We start from the raw sequence: 16037 nt of genomic DNA, 5'->3' as shown, positions 1-16037 counted from the left end.
TGTTCAAGGCCTTGACATCCTGGCTGAGCAATGATGCCCTGAATGCTCTGTCCCTTGATTCTTGGCAGCATTTCTGAAGCTCTCCCAGTTCTCTGCAGACCTCGCTTAGCCTGCCTCCCACAGCTTCAGCCAGAAGCCACCAGGGACCTACAACCGCTCCCCTCTCGCGCGCCGCTCGTGCGAAGGCGGGGCGGGGCGGGACTTAGGACTTTCTAGGTCCTGCCAGCCAGTGAGCGCGTGGCCTCCTTTCCGGCCGGCGAGCCGACCAATCCGAGCGGTCCTGTGTCATCTTCGGCTCCACTCGGCTTTTTTCGCTGATGCGGGCAGCTTGGGGGCCTCCGCCGCTGGAGAGACGAGACGCTTTCCTTTTTTTTTTTTCTTTCTCTTTTCTTTCTTTTTTTTTCTTCCCCTCCTCTCATGTGTTCACTTCCGGGTCCGGTGCCGCTCCGGATGCTCGAGGCAGAAGGATATTTGACCTCCGGATAAGCGAGGCGCCGCCGTGCATTCATTCCCGGTTGCATCGGTGGCCACAGCCGCGGCCCGGCGCTCAGCGGCGGCAGTAGGAGGTGCCGGTGGCGACGCGCCGAGCCAGTAGACGCGGGCCCGTCCTTCCCTCGCTCGCACCTTCCTCTCCCCGGCTTCGTTCATCTTCTGCGGCCGCCGGCGGCGGGGATGTGCCGGCGCTGACGGGCGGACGCGCGCGCCGGGCCGAGCCCGCTGCCCGCGGCTGCGCCTCTGAGGTAAATTCCGGTCCGCGGAGGCCCGCGGGCTGGCGAGGCGAGCCAGGGCGGCGGGCTGGCGGGGCGCGGCCGGGGCGGCGGCGCGGGGGCTGCGGGCCCGGGCTGGGGAGGGGCCCGGCGGCCGCGCGGTTGCCCGAGCTCCCGGCGGGCGGCGAGGAGGCGGCAGCGGCGGCGGCGCGGAGCAACTTCCCTCGGCCAAGGCGGCGGCGACAGACCCACGGTGTGCCGAGCCTTCCTTCCGCCGACTTGGAACTTGGCCGAGCCTCTCGGGAAAGGCGGCGACGTGCCTGCCGTGGGCTCCGGGGTCGGGCTGCTGTGTTTACCGGCTCGCGGGGGAGGAGACGCCGCAGTTCTTGGGTGCGGGGTGGTGATGGAGATCCTGTGTGCTGCTGGAATGGGGGGGGGGGACTTCGGGCTGTGGCATCCCCGATCGCTCCTGTTCGCCCACCCAGTGTTTCAGGCCGAAAAGTTAAAGGGTGAGGGAGAAGTGTGAGTGGCAGCGGGCTACTGTTGTTGCTCCAGGCTGGGGATGAGTTTTAGCTCTGTCCGGATGAGTATCCGGGCGTAGGTCCGTGCCCCCTTTGAGCATTCTGTTCAACGTGAACTTAACATTAGAAGATGAAACGCCTTTGGATAATAAACTTACGAAAACAAACTGTTTTTTTAGTCTTGCAGTTACTTCTTGCGATTTTACTTGGCATTTGACCACAGGTAGAGATACCGAACTGTGAAAGTGGAATAGAATCAACAAATTTAAATGTATGCTTCTTTCAAGAATCTTGGCTTTCCCTGTAAACACAAGGTGGAAGCAAAATAGTCACAGAGTTGTATAAGAATAATCAAAATCAGACGTGAGACTGCTTTAAGAAAGTATATCCTGTGACAAAAATGAAATGCTTTGCTACATTCCTGATTGCTTGTTTTCTGAGATGTGCTTGCAGTGTTTTATAATGGTTACCTAACTTTGCTTCCACTGTGAATCTGCCCTAAGAGAAACTTCATATTTTGTATATTAGCTATTCTAGCTGCTCAGAGATTAATATTGTATTTCTAGGCACTGGAAAAAAGGTGTTATCAAATACATTGTGTGACTTTCACATACATTCTTAATAGAATGTATAGTTTTGCTTTAAATGAGCTTGCATTTCTGGATTTGCATGCATCATGTAGAAGGGACAGAAAGGTTCTATTTTGTTTTATTTATTTACTTACTTATTTTGGAATTTTGAAATGGTCTGACTGCATAGCTCAGATTGGACTTGAATTTTTTAATCTCCCTGCTGAGGTCTCTTGAGTGCTAGGATAACCAGCTAGTGTTCCACCTTGCTTTTAATGTTGATGTGGATTTGACTTTTTTTGAGGTTGTGGGGCATCTTGAGGAATGATTATTGATGATTTATGTACTTCATGCTCCATGACCCCCCTTCCATCAGCTTAAAAATTAATGAATTATGTAATTATTGACATTTTCGTTACTAGATTTGCAAATGTTAATGTATAACACAAATCTTATAAACACAGAAGTCATTTGTTTCTCTTTTCAAAATAAAGTACTGGGATGAGAATCAAGTGATAATTTAATGAGTTCATGCCTTTACCACTTTATGTTATTAGAAAAAAATGGGTGGAATTATGAATATGAATGAGACTCCAGTTACCTTCAAGGGAGAAGCAGGCATGGTCACAAATAATTGCAACACAAGCTTCCTGTAGGTTTTATTAGAGGTGGCTGGAAGCATGGGGAGCATGTCAAAGATACTAATTTGAAGGAAATTATGAATGAGCGTGGAGCTGTGACACTGTTTGGGCCTTAAAATTTTTGATAGGCCCAGGGGGCTGGGGACAGTATTTTTGTAAGTGGAGGGCAGCTGAGCACTGTCATAGGGCTGGGTGTTAGAACACCTGTTGAGCCTGATGGAAAGCTGCTGTGGAAGAGGAAGCTGTGAAAGTAGGTGGAGAACAGGCCATGGGGGTTCCAATGCCTTGTATTTAACAATGAGTCAGTTTGAGGTGTGAAGGTTCAAATGTGTCTCTTGTATGGTGACAAGAAGTAGACAAATCAGAATGCTATGTTTAAGGAAACAAATTATAACTCAATAGTTAGCTGGCTATCAATTCTGCTACTCAGAGGGAAACAATGTATACAATGGAAATCAGTTTATACATGGCTTTATAATTTTTCTTACATTGGAGTATGGGTGGGTCTGGTAATCTGGTAATTGCTTTTACGTGAAATAAATCAAGACTGTAAAAATGACTCGGGAGAAATGGGAAGCTCTCCAATTATTTCTGTGTTCCCTCTGATCCATCCTGTAATCTTTTCCCTGCTGGTAACAGAACTGACAATTTCTATGGTATAGTTTTTAGTTCAGTTTTTTTTTTCTTCCCAAAGTAGAACAAGTATTGGTTTAATTATAAAGGGTATCCCCAAACAGTATATACAGTTAAAGGGAGTGCTGAACTACTAAACAACACAACAAAATTCAGGCCGTTGCATAATCTGTTACCGTGAATGCATTTGAAGGTGAGATTTGCTATGGATAAAGTGTCATGAGAAAAAAAAAATCTACACATGAAGAAAACTGTAAAATGAGAATAACCACAATTTCAGGTAAACATATATGAGGTTTTTAGTCATCTTTACTATCAGTAGATTCTAAAATAATTTAACCCTCAAATCACTATAACATTGCTTAAATATATCACTCTCATACCATCAGTTTTGAGTGCTTGTAAAAAAGTGAACAATGTTACAATGAAGGTTTTTTTCTCTTTCTAATTTCTAATTTAATACTAAAAATACCTAGATTGTGACCAAGTTTATATTATCTTGAAACCTCTCCCCTAAAAAGAAAACTAGCTACAGTTTACTTTTAAGTCTACTTTGTGTAGTAGCATTTTGTGTAGTACCATTTTGAATTCTGGGGAATTCAGGTTAATGATGGGACTCCCATTTTGAGAGCAGGAAAGTCTAAGTGATTTTAAGTAAGCTGAAAATATATTTTGGGATAAGAATGTAAATTTGAGTGCTCCCCCACTTCTTAGTTACTAATATCATTTTTTTCAACTTTCATACTTTTTGTCTTTAAGCCAATATTACTTTATTGGCATTTAGTAATACTATTTGATACTGTTAGTATGTTCCAGTGTTGACTCTTTAAGAAAGTTGGCACTTTCTTTAGAAGTGGCAATTTGGGGATATATGTCATTTTCCAGTTGCAAGGAATCTATAGACTCAGAAAACAGAAAACAGAGTTTCAGTGACAAGCATTCCCTTTGTGTTGGGGTCTTATTTTTGGAATCAAGTATGCATTATTTGTTAATGTGAAATGACTCTGGAAGGCCTGGAAACTTCTGAGAAAATATGTAATAAGGCCTGGGGTTATAGCTCAGTGGTAGAGTGCTTGCCTAGCAAATACTGCAGGAGAGAGGTATATGTGGGGATTATTTTTAGATACTCACTGTAAGGCATGTTTTCCTAACTCACTTCTCAAAGTTGAAGTTTAGAAACTGTGTGTTTGAAGCGTCCTTCTATTATGGGACCTGGAGTGAGCACATACTGATTATGTTCCTAGACTGTAAGTGGTTATATCTTTTCATCCATTCCAGTTTCTCACCTTACTTAGCATTCTTTTTTTTTTTTTTTAAAGATTTACTTATTTTATCTTGTATACAGTGTTCTTCCTACATATATGCCTGTATGCCAGAAGAGGGAACCAGATCTCATTATAGATGGTTGTGAGCCACCATGTGGTTGCTGGGAATTGAACTCAGGACCTCTGGAAGAGCAGCCAGTGCTCTTAAACTCTGAGCCATCTCTCCAGCCCTTAGCATTCTTAACAGTGAAGTGTTAGTGTGTTTTGGGTAGAAAGAAATAAATTTTATCCATTGTCTTTAGTAATGATGTATAACCTACTTAGAATTAAGTGTAGTAAACTTGTTGGCTGAATCATGTCAACTTTTTATTTTTATAGTGTTTAGTGGTTTAAGTAAAAAATACCACATCATATCAGTTTTTTTTTTTTCTACTTGATGCTTTTTTCCTCTAGTATAGTAATGCAAGACTTGAAGTTCAAGTTTTTATTTGCATTTAGCCAATTCTGGATTGCCTAGAAATACTTTTTTTAGGTTATAGCTACATTTGGTGTGTGTGTGTGTGTGTGTGTGTGTGTGTGTGTGTGTATGTGTATGTTGGGGAAAGAGGAGAGGAGATGAGATTGAGGGTTGGTGTTGATTCTGCCATTATGCCCTTCATTGAGATTCAGCCAGCTGTTTTGAAAGTGCCGAGGTATGATGCCATATAGTTCTTCATTTCAGAAATTGCTGGTATGTATCAACTGCTAAAAGGCTGATTGTTGTGTAGAATAATCCAGGACTCTTGGGAAGACTCAGTATAGGAGAATGCCTCTTAAGTGACCTCTGCCTAAACTGTTCATGAGCTTGAATGATACTTTCTTCTCCCTGTAGAAGTGACAGAACAAAACCCATGCTGCATGGGGTGGCAGTAAGTTATTCTAGTTTCCGCTTGAACTTTCATTCCTACCAGTTGTCCCTCCCAAGAATCTTTTGTGTTTACGCTCCAAGAACCATTGGTGGCAGTTACATTTGATTTTGTAATCACATATTGCAGTAAAACCTTGTTCAGCAAATTCTGAGGTCAGAAACGTGTTTGTATGAGAGCAATTTGGCTGTGTTGGAAACAGCAGTGTAGCATAACCAATTACAGTTGAAATATCGGGGAGGATGAAATTATTTTAATCCAGGACAACATATAAAGACCCCACAATAAGGCTGCTTAAGTGTTGTGAGATGCACTGCAAGATTGCCCTGCAAATGGACCTTGTTTTGTAGCAGTAAATTATTTAGTGTCTGTGGGGTTTTTGCTGTTGTTTTGTAGATTTAAATTTTTTTCTCTTTAAAGTTAATTGACATCTTGCTGATAAATAAGCTAAAAAGGAATCTCCTAAAATCAAATCTCCTAGTTACACCAGCTTTGAGACTTACTTAGTAGCATTGCTTAATGATTGGTTTTGTTGTTGTTGTTGTTGTTTTTGTTGCTTTGTTTTGTTTTGAGATGATTTTGCTCTGTAGTGCAGATTAGCTTGGAATTCACTATGTAGTCCAGGTTTATCTTAAACTTTAAATCTTCCTGTCATCTTCCCAAGTGCTAGGGAGTTAGCGGCTTGAGCCACTTTGCCTGGCTGCATCTTCTTTTGAAAACAAGAAGGAAATTCTGGTATTCCTGACCCTACCAGAAGGCCATTTCTCAGAATAAATTGTTTAAATATCTAGTCATGTGATTAATGTAAGTCTCATATAGTTTGCACTACACTTGACTGGTCAAATTTCATGTGCTACTTTTCAGCTTTTATACAGCATCAGGAATGGAGTAGAGCCTTCTCATTTCAGTAGCTTGTCTAGTTAAGTAGGGACTACTAGGGTGAATTGGTAGGTGAGGTTGTTCTTAGAAAGTAAAATACCACTCCCTTGATGTGTAGCAGGGACACTTGAGTGTGGCGCAAAGCATGCTGTGGGTGGCTGAAGATTGTGGTGCTGACTTGCCTAACTTAGCTCAAGCTGGAAAGGAGGATCTGCAGTTGAGAAAAGAACAAGGTCTAGGTTGAGAAAGATGCAGGGATATGCGCTTATGTGGGTCCCACTGCTTCAGAAGTCTGAAATGCATTGTACTGTAGTGCAGCCTTGAATCAGAAAGGCTCAAGGCTGAGTCTTTAGTTGTTTTCCTTTCTGTGACTTTGCTGGCTCTGGTCTGTGCTCTCAGTACATCTGTAGGCTGCTATCAGCTCATATTGTGTTGGCAGAGGAGGGAGTGGAGCTTGCTTGCCTGCCCTTTCTCCACTTGTCCCTTCCTCCCAAATCAAAGAAATCTTAGCATTGGCCTACCAGCATATTTTTCTTCATATTTTATTGATCAGAATTAATGGCACACCTGTTTTATCTAGTTGAGACAAGGGAAATAGAGTTATCTTTGGTGTCTGCTGGTCAGGATATATCCCTTGCCCTGCAGTTACATAGTGGTGAGAGGATATTTTGAAAATAGTGTGAGAAGGAAGAATGGGAGAAATGGATATTAGAGATGTAATCAATAGTGACCATTATATCTGCTTGTTTTGAGAATGAAATAAATAATGCATGGAAATGCACTTTGAACTCCTCCATGTTATACAGATGCAATGGATGAAAGGTTAGAAAGCTTCCATGTTGTACTGTCTTAAATATACTCCGGGCTCAATATTTTTCAGACCTAAAAATATTTCTAGCTTCTAAACTGATTTCTTGACTCACTAAAATAGGTTATCCAAGTAGTAAGATTATATATTTTACACGGCACTCTTGAAGCTATTCTAATGTCAAATACAAAAATTCATGAATACATTTACTTAATTATTTACTAAATTGCTGCCCTCTGGTCCTTGTTCAAAATACTGCCTATACCTTTGATCTCAGTAAACTACTTTGTCCCTCACACCAAGTGGAGAGTAAGCACTCTGAGGAAATAAAAAAAATGTCCGACAGACTTGAAATTGGGGAGTCCCAAGGACAGGAAGAAAGGGTGGTTTCTTACCAAATTTGAGAACAGGAGAAACAGTGGTGGTGGGGTGGGGAGGTGTGGGAGAATCACACAGTTTTAAAATTGAATGAGTCATGGGAAGGTTGAGTGAAATATTGATGTCATGCACTTGATTAGTAGGACTCCGGTCTCCAAATTACTAGTGTCATACTCTTCTGACCAACAAGTGGGAGGCCATAAAAGTAGTCTTGTCCACCTGGCAGATTTAGGCTGTGACTGCACATCAGTAGGCCAAGCATTTCTGGAGCAGGTACAGTGTTCTTAGTCTTGGGAGGTGGTCAGCTCGAGTTTTTTTTGTTTTTTGTTTTCCAAGTAACAGATTTTTTTTTCCATTTCTCTTCAAATAAGCAGTAACAAACACTGAAGTGCACACCTGTGCGTCATACACTCACTGAATAATCTCGTTTGACTTGCTTCAGTGCAAATGCAAAACAGAGTGAGGATATATCCTCTTACATATATTCATTTTGAAGAGAGTTATATTAGACATTTCCTACCTTCATTTTATGTAAAGGGAAGGCACAGATATGTACATGTGTACATAAATATATGTACTATTTATCCCCCAAATGAATATGTTAGTGAAAGTTATTATTTTTTTTTTTTTTCCGAGACAGGGTTTCTCTGTGTAGCTTTGGAGCCTATCCTGGCACTCGCTCTAGAGACCAGGCTGGCCTTGAACTCACAGAGATCTGCCTGCCTCTGCCTCCCGAGTGTTGGGATTAAAGGCGTGCGCCACCAATGCCCGGCGTGAAAGTTATTTGTAAGTGATATTATTTACAGTTATTTTTACTTTTCTCCTTTTGGTATTTTTCTGTATTTGCATTTTCAGTTATGTCTGCATTTCTTCATCCAAAAAAAAATATCGTTTTTTTTTTGAGTAAAGAGAATAGATTTCTAGTGAGGAATGTTTTCTGCCAGTATAGGTATTTTTATACATAATTTTACTGCCATCATGTAATACCGTGAAATAAGTATTTCCTAAATGTATTGGTACATATATTTTTTTTTTTTTGATTTTTAAAATTGAATGCATTGAGATTATGTTAGTTTTGAGTTGTATGTGAGGGTGTATGTGTATGTATGTATTCACATGCGTGTGTGTGTGTGTGTGTGTGTGTGTGTGTGTGTGTGTGTGTGTGTGTATTTGCCTGTGAGCTGAGGCCAGAGTTCCTTCAGTATCTTCCTCTCTCTTCACCACAGTTTTTGAGGTAGTATTTGTTCCCGGACCTGGAGCTTGCTATTTCAGCTAGACTGACTGGCTGGAGCCCCTCAGATCTGCCTATATATCTTTGTCATGTTTCCTCCACCACTACCCCTCATGCTGGGAATAAGGCACGAGCTGCTGCCATGCCCAGCAATTGTACGTAAGTGCTGGATATCTGACCTCAGCTCCTCAAGCTCATGCAGCAAGGACTTTATTCACTGAGCCATCTCAGTAGACCTCTGAAGTTTTAAGGTAAAATTGGCCATATGATACCTTTTGGTGCAAATATACTTTGTAGAAGTAATAGGTTTCTCATTATTTTGAGATGATTGTTTTGTATATTTTTTTTTTTAGATTTGTTTTTGCAAGAGTACTAGACAGTGTATTAGAGTGTGATATATTTGAGTTAAAATTATGTTCAGAATTTCCTTTGTGAAAAGGGAAGTGAAAATACCTTTTCCCCCCCTTACACCCAGTCTGTGTCATGTTTATTCTCTATTTCTTTGAAATACTCTAGCAGTGAGTACTGCACATTCATATGGCAGGCAAATATGTTTGGTAAAGTAATGGAGAAGAGAGAACATTCATCCTGTCCCATAGTCTTATGTATGGCTTGTGTTGTGAAAACATATGACCATGAATCCTTATAATGAAATTGTAATCATGGATTGCCTGGCAGCAGTTTGCAGGTGTAACTACTAGGCATTAGTTGTTGGGTAGGTGTCATTTGTTGGTGCAAAGGTTTGTAAAGTGTTATTTTGTGTTCATTCCTGGGATCTGAAAATAATATTACCCACAACACTTCCTAAATCTAATTCTTCAAGACATGGAATCTTGTGATATCAGTTTTCATTCAAGCAAATGGTAGATTGTTTTCTGAGTTCTTTTCTAGCATGTGAATGTTAAGGTCTGTTGTGGCTAAAATATCTTTATGTAATTGAGATTCTATAAATGCTTATTGTTTATAAGGTATTAAAATGTTGCCCGTTTTGTATATTTTCTGATCTGTTGAAAGTTAGTTGATTAAATGAGTATGTGCTGTATGGTTTGCTAATTATCTTAATACTGTACTTATAAAAGTTCTTTTTGAAGACTGGAAAACAATTTATGAGTATTTAGGATGAGAAAAATCAGGTAAGTGGTTGGGCAGTGGTGGCACACCTTTTTTTTTTTTTTTTTTTGGTTTTACACACCTTTAATCCCAGCACTTGGGAGTCAGAGGCAGTCAGATTTCTGGGTTCCTGGCCAGCCTGGTTATAGAGGGAGTTCCAGGATAGCCAGTACTGTTACAAAGCAAAATTCTGTCTCGGAAAAAAACCCCACAAAAACAAAAAACAAGACAAAACAAAAAGTCAAAGGAGTGAAAATGAATCTTACTGCATGTATTTTCCTCCCTGTGGTAAGAGAAGAAAAGTATATTTATAAGATTGTGTTTGTAGACCTGAGAGTGGGAGTGCTAACACTTTGTTAGTAGATGAGTGGAGAGAAAGGACCCCGGAGAACATTTCCTATCAGTGGCTCTGAGCCCAAAATCCCTGTTAACATTTTCATAGGATGTTACCTAACTAATTTATATGTGAATGTGGTGATTGGGCCAGAGTGTTGGTATGCTTTATATTTCTATAGGCTATTCTAGTTGGCTGCAAGGTTGAAAAGAACTGATTTCCTCCTTTCTTTATACACACCTTTTACTATTAAAAACCAGTGACTTCATGCTGTCATTTTAATTGGGGATGAGGTGTGAAGATGATAAAAGAAATGCATGGGAAGGGCATGGTGGCTCGTGACCCCATAGTCTAGTACTCAGAAGGCCAATTCAGGTGGGTTGCTATGAGTTTGTAGCCAACCTGGTCTACTGAATGAGAACAAAATAAACAGACATGCACATACACATGGCTATTATTCAGAGGACCAGGTTAAAAAAGTGACTTTTTATAGCATCAGACCCTGCTTACTTGGTGAGGAATATTTATTTCACATTAATAATTATTGGTAAGCATAGCATTCAAGCTAGAACATTTAAGATATCCTGTAAGGCTTTTTAAGTGGAAACTTATCAAGAAGAAATTACAGCAGCAACTAGGGAGTAGTACCCTTGGATATATTAAGAATTAAGTAATAAAAGCAAATACATCTCTAAAATTATCTTTAAAGAATGCTTGCTAATTAAAAGTTACTCATGTTACATTGATCATATTTAGAGAATCATTGGGTTGTCCTTTTTTTTTTTTTTTTTTTTTAAGGTTTTTGTTAGGTTTTTGAGACAGAGTCTTGGTGTATAACCCAGACTGCAAACATTTGAATTTGCTTTCTTAGCTGCTAAGTGCCAAAGTGACAGGAGTCTCCTTGGGGACAGAAGAGACTTCAGTGGTCATGTAACAGACGTACTTCCTCCTTCTCTTTTGTATCATGGCTTACAAATACCTCTGAGTTTTCCTCAGTAGAAATATTTTATCTCAGTAATAGATATGCTATATTGTCTATAATAGATATACTGTATTGTCTATATATTATCTATATTGAGTATAGTTAGGAAATGTATACACAGTGTACATACTATACACTATGATAATAGGTGTGTATAGGATCCTGTTGTCATTGTTTCCTATTTGAGGTCTTTTTTTTGTGTCTAATTTGATGCTAGCTTTTGTCTCAGGAGTAGCCTCAATTGTTAAAACACTTTTGGTCTGACAGTATGGGAGCAAGCCTTTTACCTACCTACCTACCTTCTTTTTTTTTTTTCAGGGGCAGCAGGATTTTTCCGTGTAGCACTGGCTGCCCTGGACCTCACAATGTAGATCAGGTTGGCCTTGAACTCTGAGGTCTCCCTTCCTCTGCCTCCTGAGTGCTGGGATTAAAAGTGTGGCAAGGGAACAAGCCATTTTATTATGAGTTCAATTCAGTCCGTCCGTTCCCCCCCCCCCCAATGATGGCAAGTTTTTGTCATTGTTTTATAAATTGTAAGGATTAGATTTCTAAAACTATCCTGATATTAAGAATTTGTAGTAGAGAGCTTTAACATTGCATACTAGGATTTGGAGAACATGTTATTTGTGAACATTATGAATGGCTTTTGGAGATTATTTTTAATTCAGTAAAATACCACAGAACCATAGTAAAATAAACACGAAATGAAGAATAATGAGTACTGGTTTATAGGACTGCAGTTTGTTATTAATAATTTTACTATACAAAATGTTCTAAAATAAAAATTTTTTATTTTTGGCATTGACTTGTTTTAAAAATGCAAAATCTGTTCTGAGATGTTATTGTTAGTATTCTTAATTTTTAAACTGTATATGGTGTGTGTGTGTGTGTGTGTGTGTGTGTGTGTGTGTGTGTGCACATGCACTATGGCATGTGTGTGGATGTCAGAAGACAATTCTAGTTAGTTCCCTCCTTCCAGCTTTTGTGTGGGTCTGGAGCTGTGGCTGCCATTCCTTCATGAGAAGGTCCATTATATGATGAGTAGTCTTGCTGGCCCTTTAGGTGTTTTTTTTTCTTTTTTTCTTTTCTTCTTCTTCTTCTTCTTCTTCTTTTTTAGTGCTGGGAGTCAATCCAGGTTCTTGTGTATGGTAGGCAAGCAATCTGCCAGCTGAGGTATCTGTTACCCTTATTACACTATTTTATGTATTTGTAGGTTTCATTATAGATTTAGCAAGTGTATGACTTTTTTTTTTTTCTTTTTTAAATGTGTTGTCTTTCCTTACTGGGGTATATGCATCTGTCAAAACCTGAGACTTTCTGAAAAAACAAAAGGTGACTGCAAGAACTTTGAAAGGTGCTGTGTGGATTTGCATCTGCTGCTTGACAGAAACTACTTCCTAGGAATGCTTGTATATTACTTCCCTGGGTAGTTTCAGTAGATACTAGTTAAAATTTTTGCTTTCTTCCTTGTAAGTTTCTGTTCATCAATAGGACTTTATTATAATTTGCGTTAGTTTCTTTAACAGTATTGAAAGTCCCTCCCATCACTGCTAACCCTGGATCTTGGGCCTGATGAGGTCCCAGGAGCATAATGTAGTTAAGATACTCAGTGTGCACCCATGTAAGGAGTCTGGGCGCAACTGAGATCCAGGTGCTCTCTTCTGTCTTCAGGACTATATCAAGGGTATTGCACATGATAACTTCATGTCAGAGCACCTCCAGACAGCCTTCTTTTTATACATTTTGACTCTGCCCCAGCCCCAGCCCTCCTTAATGACAGACTCAAGGGTGTGGCTCTAATGTCTGTTTTAGTTTCCTTGAACTTCCTTCATTTATTTTTAAGTCAACACTGTAAATATCTTTATACCTATCTTGGCTACTCTTCCCCTTTACTTTCTAATCTGTACCTTCTCAGTTAGCTTGCTTTTTCCCTTCTGTACTTTCCTTTGTAATCTCCTCATTCCTCCCTCAAAATAGTGTTTCTCAAGAAACTTAAAATTGTGGCATTCTGTAACAGATTTTTCTTTTTCTTTTCTTTCTTTTTCTTTTTTTGCTTGCTGTAAAGGTAGCAGAAACAAACCTGCTTATAAAAGTCTTGTAGGAACTTGCTGTAGGGGAATGACACTGATTGTGAGGTATGGTGTTCTGTGTTTATGTTCTTCTTGCTTTCTTTTCATCCTGAAGAGTAGGGAGCAGTGGGCAGGGCTTCATGTGCTTACCTGTGTTTTTTTAGTGTACCAAGATACCAGGCACTTGAAGTTGCATATCCTAGAGTAAGCATGTTGAACCTTGTAGATAGCCAACTTCTCTACTTAAATGATAAGGCCTAAAACTTACAGTGCAGTTCTGTACACTTGGCATGTGTTCAGAAAGCCCTGTACTTTCATTGTAACACCTTACTGCCTGTTTAAATTTACAATGTCAAAAACTGTATGTGTCTTATTTGATTTCTTTATTTCTATGTTTGGCCCATAGTAGGCATCTAATGGCTGCCTATTTGTTGGAGAAATGAATTGTTTCATCTTTTTATTGGAAGATTATCACTTTAAAAATTAATGTGTGTGTTCAAGCACTTTTCATGTGTGGGTAGGTCCTATCATTCTCTATATTATTTCCTTAAGACAAGGTTTCTCTGCACCTGGAACTATCCTGTGCTGTGCCTCCCACAACATTGACTGGGGTTACAGGCACATGAAGTCACACCAGCTTTTATTCAAACTCATATCCTCTTGCTTGTGTATCAAGCAGTCTTAGCTGAGCCATTTTTCCAGTCCTTCAGCTTTAACGTTTAAAATTCTGTTTCTAGATTAACCTTATTAGACTTATTTAACAGAAAGTAACATTTAAGAGCTTTTATTGTTTAAAAAAGGTAGTATATGTATGTTGTATCTTTAGTGGTGTTTTTTAAGTACTGGGGATTGAATATGGGGCAGTGTACGTGTAAGCAAGTGCTCTACCATTGAGTTCCTCTCCCTTGCCTTCTTTTTACTTGTATTTTGAGGCAGGGGCTCACTAACTAAGTTAACCAGGTGTCCTTGAACTCATAACCCTCCTATTCATCCTGACATGTTGCTGGGATTTATAGGCCCAGTTTTTGTTTTTGTTTTTTCCTTTTTGGATCTTAGCATTTTGGAGAGTCAAAATTATGATATTAAAGAACTTTGAGGTCATCCTGATCTATAGAGTAAGGTCATCCTGATCTATAGAGTGAGTTTCCGGACAGCCTGGACTGTTTCACAGAGAAACCCTGTCTTAAAAAACAAAAACAAAAAACAAAAAAGACCTTTGATCCTAGTCAGGCAGTGGTGTCTCTGCACCTTTAATCCCAACACTCAGTAGGCAGAGGTAGATAGATCTCTAAGTTTGATGCCAGCCTGGTCTCTAAAGCTAGTTCCAGGATAGTATTACACACACAGAAACCCTTTTTCAAAAAACTAGAAGGAAAAAAAAGACTTTTGATCAATGAGCTATTTCATTTCATGTGGTGTGTCTTGGAACTGAAAATTGCCTTACAGCTTTATGATCAGCATTCTAGCTCTATATTTAGAAAGGAAACAGCGATATGAATTAATACTCTGAAATTTCTAAGAACATTTTCATCAATCATTGATTATTCTTTTAAACACTTTTTTATTATTATCTTAGTTAATTTGCCTCCACCCCCTTTTAAACAGTTTTTTTTAATGTGTTCTGTTATTGGGAAGAAAAGTTGAGTAGCATGACTTTTGAGGACATCAGATTAACAAATTGGAGTATTTTGATACTAAATAGAAGAGTAAAGCATTGATCTCTAGGCTTTCTTAACATGGACAGTGAAATGAAGAGGTCTGATTGATTCAGTTTCAGATGTTTTGCTTCTTTTGGAAAGAGTTGAACATTCTTATGATATTAGATCTTTGTTATATTCACCAGGAGTCACATAGTGTTGATATTTAATTCTCATTCCTTATTCATTTATTAGAGAGAGAGAGAGAGAGAGAGAGAGAGAGAGAGAGAGAGAGCGAGCCAAAGAGAGAGAAAGCCAGAGAGAGAGAAAGTCAGTGATTGACATCTGGTGTCTTCCTTATTTGTTCTCCATTTTGTTTTTTGAGAGTGTCTCTCATTGAAGCTGGGTCTCAGGATTTGGCTAGAATGGATGGCCTGCAAGCCCTGGGCATCTTCCAGTCTCCGCCTCCCTTGTGCTGGGATTACAGGTGCATGCTATAATCCCTGGTTTTACTTCAGAGAGGGTTGAGGGTACTGGGGCTTAAATTTATGTCCCTGTGCTTACATAGTTAGCACTTTCACCTGAGCACTCTCTCCAGCCCTGGAATTAATTTTTTTTTTTTTTAAAGCCAAGGTTTCTCACTGTGTTGCCCAGGTTGGTCTCCAATTTAAGATGCTCCTACCTCAGCCTAGGATTTCAGATGCAGACAGATGCAGTGTTTAGCTTTTTATTTGTATGCTGGAGATCCAAACTCAACTCCTTGCTTGTATGACTGAACCATCTTCCCAGCCGGAGTTGGGATACTTTCAATGAGAAAATTTTCATCAATTAGAGAAGAGTTCTACTTTTTTTTTTTTTTTTGACTGTTTGAAGATTCCATATTTTTAAATTTTTCTGATTGCTGACATTGATTTGTAGCCTGACAATTAATACTCCTGCTGCTGTGAGTATCAAGTGAGTCACAAACAGGAGCTTATGAAAAGTAGAAAAAACTTTGATTTAGTTAGTGTGTGTTCCCAGCTGAGGTTAAATAAGGTGACTTAGTCCCCTGGTGTTACTTTTCATGACGAGTCCTTTCCTTTTCATTTTCCTTGTGTGATTTTGTTTAAAATGACTCCAGATCTTCTGTTGAAGTGATGAATGATGTTCTTAAACATAAGGAAACTGGTGTGTCCTGGAGAAAATAAATCCGTTCAGGTGCAGTTATAGGTATAGAGTTGTAAAGTGTTTTAAAACAGAAATATACATAAAATAAGTTTGGATATTGCTTGGTTGATTGAACTTTTGTGACCAATTAAAGAGTCTGGACAAACCCCAAATGTATTTTTCCTAGGAGCAGTAGTTCAGTGTCTGATTATTCTGTATATT

General features: G+C 39.5%; 1 protein-coding gene across 8 annotated transcripts in view; it reads left to right on the top strand.

Annotated features, from left to right (window-relative positions):
• Positions 1-494: 494 nt before the first annotated feature.
• Csnk1g3 (casein kinase 1 gamma 3) overlaps positions 495-16037 on the top strand; it is an 87275-nt gene continuing 71732 nt past the window's right edge. For 2 of the 8 annotated variants that reach the window (XM_027400913.2, XM_027400912.2), the window contains exon 1: positions 505-740. The gene's annotated coding sequence lies outside the window, so the exon portion shown is untranslated. Of the gene's footprint in view, positions 741-16037 lie in introns of all 8 variants that reach the window. The other 6 variants (XM_027400910.2, XM_027400911.2, XM_027400908.2 and 3 more) reach the window with 6 other exon arrangements.

The sequence above is a fragment of the Cricetulus griseus genome, chromosome 2 (assembly GCF_003668045.3).
Source record: "Cricetulus griseus strain 17A/GY chromosome 2, alternate assembly CriGri-PICRH-1.0, whole genome shotgun sequence".
NCBI classification, from domain to species: Eukaryota; Metazoa; Chordata; class Mammalia; order Rodentia; family Cricetidae; genus Cricetulus; species Cricetulus griseus.
Note: the sequence above shows the minus strand (reverse complement) of the source record. Positions and strands in the feature narration are given on the sequence as shown.